Here is a 9,063-nt window from a genome sequence, read left to right as displayed (position 1 = left end):
GTCTATCATCAGTTTAAGAATGGTGATGTTGCCGGTGCTGCAGCCTGTTGGGATGGCTCCTATCTTCTCTTTGTTTCACTCTTCTCCACTAACTCCATCCATCCATCCATCACTTTTTATTTAGAGGGCAAGATCCTGCGGCAAGAACTGTCTTTGTTTTCTCTGTTTTATCCCGTTCCTTGAGTGGCAGGTTTTATCAACTTGCAAATACACACAAAGCTCATTTCTGCCCATGATCAAAATGATGTGGCTGAGCTAATGTTTTCCCAAGCTGCTTAAGGGTGAGCCCTTATTTTAAGTTTAAACTGCAGTTTTTAATTTCTGCTGGCTAAAATAAGCTTTTTGTGCCTTGTGAGCCACACTGGGCACCCACATGGCCTCTCAATGGTGTGGACATCACCGATGGAGATTCCTGTACCGTCCTGTCCTGCAGGACCCTTCACACCTCTAATGACCAGATGGTCACTGCGTGCTGTTGGACTTCAGGGGTTGTTTGAGACCCTGGTGATTTGCACCATTTTGTCTCACAGCAGTTTTCCCCCACTACTCTGCTATTAATTTTTTTACGTAGAGAAGAGGAAAAAGAGATCCGAGGCCTCTGGGTGAAATTCATCTTCTGCAAACAGAGTGAAGCACACACTCAGCTGGACACGGGCCTCTCCTGGCTTTTGGTGTATTTTCTGTGCAGATAGAGCTAAACTTAGTTTCATCTGTAAGATTTCCCATTCACGTTGGAGGATGTTTCAGTTAACCGGTAATCCACGATGATGAGTTTTCTGTGACCTATAGGACCTGGGAGGCTTGAAGAGAGTATCCGAGTATGTCTCTCCCTTTGGCATGGGGCATTTGGGAATGGCTGGCTTTCAGGCTGATATGAGTACCTCCGCTTTAAAAGGATTTAAGTTATAACATTTGGGCAGTACCTTGTTTGTTTTGAATCAGCTTTCCCTGATTTCTACCACCAGCATCTGGCTTGGCATGATTTTAACATACAGCTTCAGGTTGCAAACAGAATTGAAATTTTCAGACATTCAGTGCTAGCTTCGTAAGTGGTAATTGCATCAACTCAGGATCAATGGAGCAGAATAATATCTGCCCACAAATAATGGCTTAATAAAATTAATAGCATTGGCCCGGCCATGAATTACTTTAAAATAGGCATTGTAGGATAGTAATGTAAACAATCATTGATTTTTCTTGGGAAAGTAGAGTACTGTAAATTAGATATGACTCTCTTCAGTGTGTAGTTGATACTAGACAATGCAGAAAATGTATCAGATTACCTCAAAGGTGGGCGGAAAGGGAAAAAGCGAACGGGGCCCCTGTGACATTGGGGAGGCGATTAGATAAATGAAACGAACCTGGACCAGACAATGAAAGCTCAGAGCCGCATGGCACTCAATATTGCTGCCATCCAACCTGACCCAATTAATAACATATTAGTGCAGAACAGGTCTGTTCAACAGTTCAGGTCCGTTAATTGAAATAGTGTGATTAATGGCATGGAAGGAGATGAGGAATACTTAGAAAAATGATGGGAGTCTGCCATGGCTGGTGCATCACTCGGGGGTGAGGCAGGTGGAGGGCGGCCGTGCTCTTTGCAACACCCAGCCTTTGTCTTTCAGTACCCTCTGACTGGGGCCCGGTGCTGCTTTTATCCCCCTTGAGATCCCACCAGCACCCTGGTGCTGAGCACCCTGTTAACACCGGAGTCAGAGAAGTGGCAGCTGGAAGGACCAAATCCATCGTCAGCCATTCCCATGGGCACGGGGTAACTGCGTGCGCTCGGTTGCACTGATGCCTGTCGGGTTTCCACGTTGGTGTCCGGGCTACGTCTGGCTGCTGGGATGAAGCCAGCCAGGGCTAGACCAGGTGTGGAGCCACACTCTCATGGGTGCTGACACCTATGGATGCTACATGGGGGGACATCAGGGCCCTGGCAGCGGCATGACTCCATTCTCACCAGCTCACACTCACCTGATGTCCGTGTTTCTCCTTCTGGAGGCCAATTTTCCTGTCAATTCTAATTAACCCTAGGGCTGACATCTCAAGGACAGCTCTGGAGGTGGCTTCACAGATGAGCAGCAATTCACAAATGTGTCGTGGGGCTGTGATGGCACCTTGGAGCCCAGCCTTAATTACAGCAAATGGCCAGAAAGAGCTGTAAAATTATTTAAGCCGTTGCCATTTGCAGAACGATTTGGCTGCAAAATTACCCTCAGTCCCGCTCCCGTTCTGCCATCTTTCCCTCACACTGGTGCCTCTGCCTGAACGGGGCTTAGCACAGGAGTGGGCGCACGGTGCACACCCCAGCTGCTTACCTGGCAAAAGCAGTTCTTCCTTTTCTTACCCCTGTTAAACATGCACCCTTTTTCTGGCACATGAGTGTGCAGGGAGGGAGGTGGTGGGCTTCACCCCTGGGGAGCCAGGGAGTGCAAGCAGCTCATCCCAAACCTTCCCCTGCCGAGCCGCGGGGAACGAAGCATCATTGCTTCAAGATCTGCTCTGTCCTGGTCCTTTCTGGCATTTCCATTGTCCCCATGAAAGCCTGGGGGGAGCTTGTCCCCCCTGTGCCTCGGGGCCAGCCCTGCACCCATGCCTCCCTCCCGGCACAGAGCCTGCCTGCGTGACCCTGGGATTTCACACTCAGTTTGAAATGCCCAAATCCACAAGCATTTGGAGGACAGTGTGGCTAATGGGGACAGTCCAGGTGCCTTCACTCCTGGCAGAGACTGCATGAGCCGCGGAGCCTCTTTTCAGGCTGTCAGAGGTGAAGGGACAGAGCTACAAAAGCAGCGGCAAGAGTAGAGAGACGTGGGTTCAGAAGGAGGAGTCAAGGCACATCTTTAAAAATGGGGAATAATAAATAAACAGAGGGACCCACGGTGCCGCAATGAAACATCCCTTAAATCCTTTGTTTTCATTTTGGATGATAAAGGAAAATCATTAGGGCTCAATTCGTCATGAAAGAGGTCCTTCTGCATTGCACTGGCATGAGAAAGCAACTCCTGTTCAAGAGCTCATCTTCCCCATCCAGCGTGGGATCATTAAATATCAAACACTTTATTTGTGCTATTTGCACAATTTGCATTGCTTATCGCACCCTTGCGCGGGATGAAAACCCTGCGGCGATAATTGATGTACGTGGTGTTAAAGGCGCTCGGCTCTCTGCCTCGCAGAGCTTAAAACAAGCAGAGAGCTGAAGGAGAGGCTCAGAACAGCGGCTGCCGGTGCCGCTCCAGCAGCCCAGCCGGGTAAAAAAGAAAAGAAAAAGGGAAAGGAGTGACAGATGAGTGTACGTGACCCTGACACAGGGAGATAAGGGCCTTGGGCACATTACCTTTCCCTTGGAGATGGAGAAGAGGAGACAGGGTGGGTGACAGCCACCGCAGCTCCCAGCATGTCACTGGGATGAAGTGGTGTCCCCTCCCCGCTGTGCGGAGGGGAAACTTTGCTGCAGAAGACCATGCGCATGTACACGAGGCCTCTAAATATTTATAAAGCAGTAACTGATGTTGAGGGGATGGGCGAGAGAGACTCCAAGCTGGGAAGGTTCCCGAAGCCATTTGCACGCTGGCCCAGCTACAAGCCCTCGCTACGCCACTGGTGGGACCCTTGGTGGTGCCGGTACGTGTCTGTGGTTCTGGCTGAGCAGACAGAGGACATGCCAAGAGGAAATAAAGTAAATGGTCCATAAAAAAAACCCAAACGAACACCCACAACAGAACAACTTCCCCCAGCCCCTCTCTCTCCCCAGAGGTGGCCGTGCTGGCAGGCATGCTGTGATTTGTTTTTGTCGCTATGGGAAATGTAAAGCACAGCAGCTGTGCATTACTTACTGCTTTTATTCCCTGTCTCTCTCCCTTTATTTCTTTGCCAAGACTGCAAATGAACGTGGTGGTGCCACTGTCACTGTGCTCAAAGGCAAGAGGGCAGAGGCCACCAGGAGCGGCCGAGGTGCCCCGAGCCCCAGCATGGTCCCACAGAGAGGAGCTGCTGCTGGTGCGGGGCACAGAGGAGGGAGGAACACCTGGGTCTTTATCGTGTTTTGGCACCTGAGGGCCCCTGTGATGGGGCAGAGCGAGCTCCTCCGAGCAGTCACCTCGGGGCAGGTCACACAGCAGGGACGGGCTCCGGCACAGGGTACGGACAGGAGCAGGTGGGGCTGGGATGAGGTCGGGTACCGGCTCACCTGCCAACGGGGAAGGAAGATGCTCGTGCTGCCGCAGCCAACTCGAAAGCCTGGCCGAGCCTGCCCAGACTACAGTAGAAGGGACCCGCTGTGGCTCTGGGACTTGGGGATTTTGTTCCTTTCTCACCATGTAATTTTTCCTTTCCTGCAAGCAGGGACTGCAGCAGGCAAAACAAATAAGTGGCTGTAATGTAATTTTAGATATATGCGCTTTAGAAAATGAATTCACATCTAGAGCGCAAGCCGTAATATTTTGGTTTATTATTTAATTACGGAGTTTCTGAATTTGTAAATGGATCTAGACCCTTAATTTTAGGAGGCTTGAATTACCTTCTGTTCCTTGTTTAATATTCAGGCAGAAAAGCTCCCACGTCTGGCTGCAGCACGTTCCGGGTGTGCAACGCAGCCGGGTGAGCCAAGCATTTTCGCCTCTCTGTCTTCTCATTTGTAGAAGTTGGGCCAAACTGTGTTTTACTGTAAAGTGCTTGAAATTAATTAAGTGGCAGAGCATAAAGGAGCTGGTTCGAGTCCTCCTTTCCCCGGCAGCACTTTGCAAGCCCTGATAACTGGGAGAAAATTGAGACCCTGGTCGCCAGCTTTTCTTTTGCACCTGAAAATTTAAATCCTGTCTTTTAGTGAACATTACCCTGTTAGAAATTGTTTGCCTAATATTAGCCTTGTCAGATAAATCCCCGATGGTACAAGGCCTCCCTAGCTTGAAATCTGAGCTCCATTCCTGCACGGTGCTGGGAGCACGTCTCTTGTTTTAATCAGCTTTTGTCAAAAGGCTTGAGCACGTGCGTAGGGCTGAGCTGGTGCTGGAGTACCCCCATGATCTGCTCCTGTTCAAGGTGACTGTGGCCCCGAAACACTGAAAGCTGAGCGGAGACTACTTTTGAGGACTCACACCTGAGCCCCCTGCCCATCTGGGGATTTGATCTTCATGATTTTCTACCTGGGTGGATGCTACGCTTCCTAAATAGCTGCTTTTCTGGGAGGTTTTCCATTACTTTTCTCCTAGGGAAGGTTTTTTCAGGGGAGCTGCCCTGTGTTTCACTGTGATGGGTCCCTTCCCCGGCCAAAGCTCCTGGTGCTCCCCAGGGGGTGGTGCCGGCTTTCAAGCTGGGACCCCACGGAGGCATTGCACTCCCAGGGCTCCCACACCATGTTCTTCCCGGACACGCCGCCAATCCATGGGGCTGTTAATTAGGGGAATCAATTTGTCACCTTGGCAAGGTGCCAGCAGCAGCAGCGCCACTCAGGAATGAAGTGTTTATTTAGGGAAAACCCATTGCTGGGCCTTTGCATCCCCCTTCCCTGCTGAGCTGCTGAAGTCAGGTATTGCCAAGCACTTGCCCTGGGAGGCACAGCAGTGGTGTGGGGGTTTGGGACAAAGTACTGGGGGGGCTTTCCCTCCTGCTCCCCTGGTGACCTCCCCATAAGCTCTGTGAGGGGGCCGAGGCTGGTTTGGGGATGCCCCACTTGTCCCCCAAGCGGGGGACTGAGCCATTTTCACCATTCAGATGAAGCCCCATGTAGACTTCAAACCCGGCCAAAGCCAAGCCTGAGGCTGTGGGCTGCCCTGGCCAGTGCAACCATCCCTGAAGCACCTGGTGTGTGCCTGGGGGCAAAAGGAAAACTGCAGCTTTTCTCACTGCAACCTGAGAAAAAAACTTCTTTCATTTCCATTATCTGTTTTGAACTGTGTTTAACTCAGGCTGCTCATCCCCGGCAATTCCCATCTCCTCACATTTCCTCCCAGCATCAGCGATGTCTGCAGGCAGCTGGCCAAAGCCGAGTGCGACTCCGTGGAGATGCTACACACGTACGCATTTAAAATCCTTATTTACCTCGCAGGGAGACCTCAGCCAAAATCAGGGAGGGGGTTTGCAATTGCTTTGATACCTTATCAGGTCTGTACCCACTCCCACCCAGCTTTTGAGCAGCAAGATAGCGAGGAGGCGAGGGTCAGCTCCCATAAACAAAACTCCTGCGTGTTCAATAGGAGTAAAGACTGTATAACCATTTCTCCATGAGAAGAGAATGCGAAGGGTCGTGCTAAGATTGGCAACATATTCTTGGGATGTACACTAAGGAATAACTTTTCTCCCTCCTGAATATCATGTTTTAACAACAGGCTGCTTTTTTTTTTTTGCTTTAATGGATAATTTTAAACCGCTGCATTCAAGCAGATGTACATTTGGCATCTGGATAGACGATGCAACAAAAAGTAATGATCATCTAATTCCTATCCATCTGGATTTGCCATATAAATAATTAGAGCAAAACACCTTCAGAAAGGAGGCTGAGGCTTTATCAGCAACAACGTGCGATAAATGGCAAAAGAAGACGTCAGAGTTTGCACGACATGTCCATCTTAATCCCTCGCTGCAATTCATGAACACTAAAAATAAACCCCCTTCGAGTTTTGGCTGTTTACACAGCTGTAGCATAAATATTTAGATTTGCAAGAGAAATGCTTGCTCAGCCAAAATCCTTCCCAGATCTCTGGAGTCAGCAGCGGGGCATTTAGAGAGGCCCAACATTTCCTCGGAAAAAAAGAAAATCGATAATAATTAAAGCGGGGACTAATGTTGCCACACCAAAGCTCGGCACTTATGTAAAACAAACTCGGCTCGTGTTCTTCACGGGGTGCGAGAAAAATTCCCTGTGAGGGCTGGTAAACACCATTACAAGCTGCTGGCTGTCGGGTGCTCTGGGGGGAATATGTCTGGCGTTTCCCCGGTCAGGAACAATCATATTTCCATACGTTGTGTTTTTCTCACAGAATCACAGAATGATATGGGGTTGGAAGGGACCTCTGGAGATCATCCAGTCCAACCCCCCTGCCAGAGCAGGTCCACCCAGAGCAGGTTGCACAGGATGGTGTCCAGGCGGGTTTTGAATGTCTCCAGAGACGGAGACTCCACCACCTCTCTGGGCAGCCTGTTCCAGTGCTCTGCCACCCTCAAAGTAAATAAGTTCCTCCTCATGTTTAGATGGAACTTCTTATGTTCAAGTTTGTCCCGGTTACCTCTTGTCCTGTCACTGGGCACCACTGAAAAAAGGCTGACCCCATCCTCTTGACACCCACCCTTTAAGTATTTAAGTATTTATAGGCGTTGATCAGATCCCCCCTCAGTCTTCTCCAGACTAGAAAGACCCAAGTCCCTCAGCCTTTCCTCATAAGAGAGATGCTCCAGGCCCTAATCATCTTTGTAATCATCTGCTGTACCCTCTCCAGCAGTTCCCTGTCCTTCTTGAACTGGGGAGCCTGGAACTGGACAATTCTCCAAGACTAATTCTCTCTTGCTTGCTACGATAAAGTTGGCTGTGGACTGCAGGTCATCTTTTGACCACCTCTTGCCAGAGGAAAGGAAGGCTTTTACTGTTCTGGAGTATCACACAGACAGGTACGGCATCCCCCACCCCAGAGAGGAGCTGGAGAATGAAGCTGGCTCCTTCCTGCTGAACAACTGCAGCCTCCTTCCTAGATAAAAATCTTTAAGTGGATTTTCCATCTGGTAAACCGTCGCTTTAGGAAAACCATAAGGTATAGCAGTTATTAAAAAGAGGATTTTTACTAATGCACCTACTGTGTCTTCATTATGTCAGGGCACCTCTATGAAGAGATTTGCAGAAGAATCCATCCATTCATTTCCACGCATAATTCCTCAATAGCCCATTTGCTTCAAAGATTTTTATCGACTTTTACTACTACATGAATCCTCAGATATTTATTTTTTAGGCCCTAGGGGACCCATTGAAAAAGAAATTTGTTTTCTGAAGTTTTATGACAAAGGTTTTGCTCTGGATAAAAGCTTCCCATTATTTCCAAACTTCTGTTCTTCACAAAGATGACTTTGGCAGGTCTGTCCCCGCAGCTCCCACAGGCCGTGAGACACAGGTAAAATTTTAGCTCCCAGAAATAAATAAGAATATATTTCTGTTGGAAAGAGCACCTTCCGTGCCACCATCATTTTCAGTAGTGCAGACATCACTCTGCAGCTATCCAAATGTACACAAACGCCTGGGAATGGGAACTCTGCGTGTTCCTGTGTTATTTCCATCACTATCATCTGCCTCCATGCCTGACCCTTCTCCACGCAGGCCAGCCCCACCACAGATGGCCATAAATGCCCTCACAAACCCCCTTTGTGCTCCCCAAGCCCTGCCTGCGCGATGGTGCTGGGGAAACAGCAGTGGGGCAACCAGCCGGCAGAAACTCTTTGAAATCACTCCTGATGGGGCCACACGGGAGGCCAGCTCTCTCCTGGTGAAAGGTTTTGCTGTGCAGAAATATCCCGTATCCTGAGCGATGCCTCCCGTCCCAATTCAGGCTCTGCTGGAGGGGCTCATTGGGTTTCCTGCCACACGATATGCTTTGATCTGGTGGGTTTATTTCCTGGGGCTGCTCAGCTGGTGCAGGTGGTGGAGAGTGGCTACGGGTTGGGCTTGTTCCCCCTGTGCAGCCACTTCCCAGTGCCCAGCATCCCGGTGTTTTTCCGTGCCAGTAGCTGGAAAGGGATGAGCAGGAGGAGGTGTCCCAGGGGCTCCCAGCCAGCCCAGAGGGTACCTGGGACGTCAACCCAAGCCAGCAGGATCCCACCTGGCCAGAGGCCATGGAGATAGCAAAATGTAAAGAGAATCAGGCAAAATTAGTCGGAATAAAAGCCTCATTTCCCTGACCCTTGTGCAATATTTAAGCTGTGCAAGGGCAAGGCAAACTCACAGTACTTGGGTAACATTTTATATATCAACTGTGCTTTTTTGGGGGGAAGGAGCCAAGTCTCTCATCATTTTGCTTTCCTGAGGATTGGGAGTTTCTAAAAGCAAATCAGATGCCTTGAAAAATAGGCCAATGTGAGTGT

The sequence above is a fragment of the Numenius arquata genome, chromosome 3 (assembly GCF_964106895.1).
Source record: "Numenius arquata chromosome 3, bNumArq3.hap1.1, whole genome shotgun sequence".
NCBI classification, from domain to species: Eukaryota; Metazoa; Chordata; class Aves; order Charadriiformes; family Scolopacidae; genus Numenius; species Numenius arquata.
The sequence above is the reverse complement of the archived record's forward strand: the minus strand, read 5'-3'. Positions refer to the sequence as shown.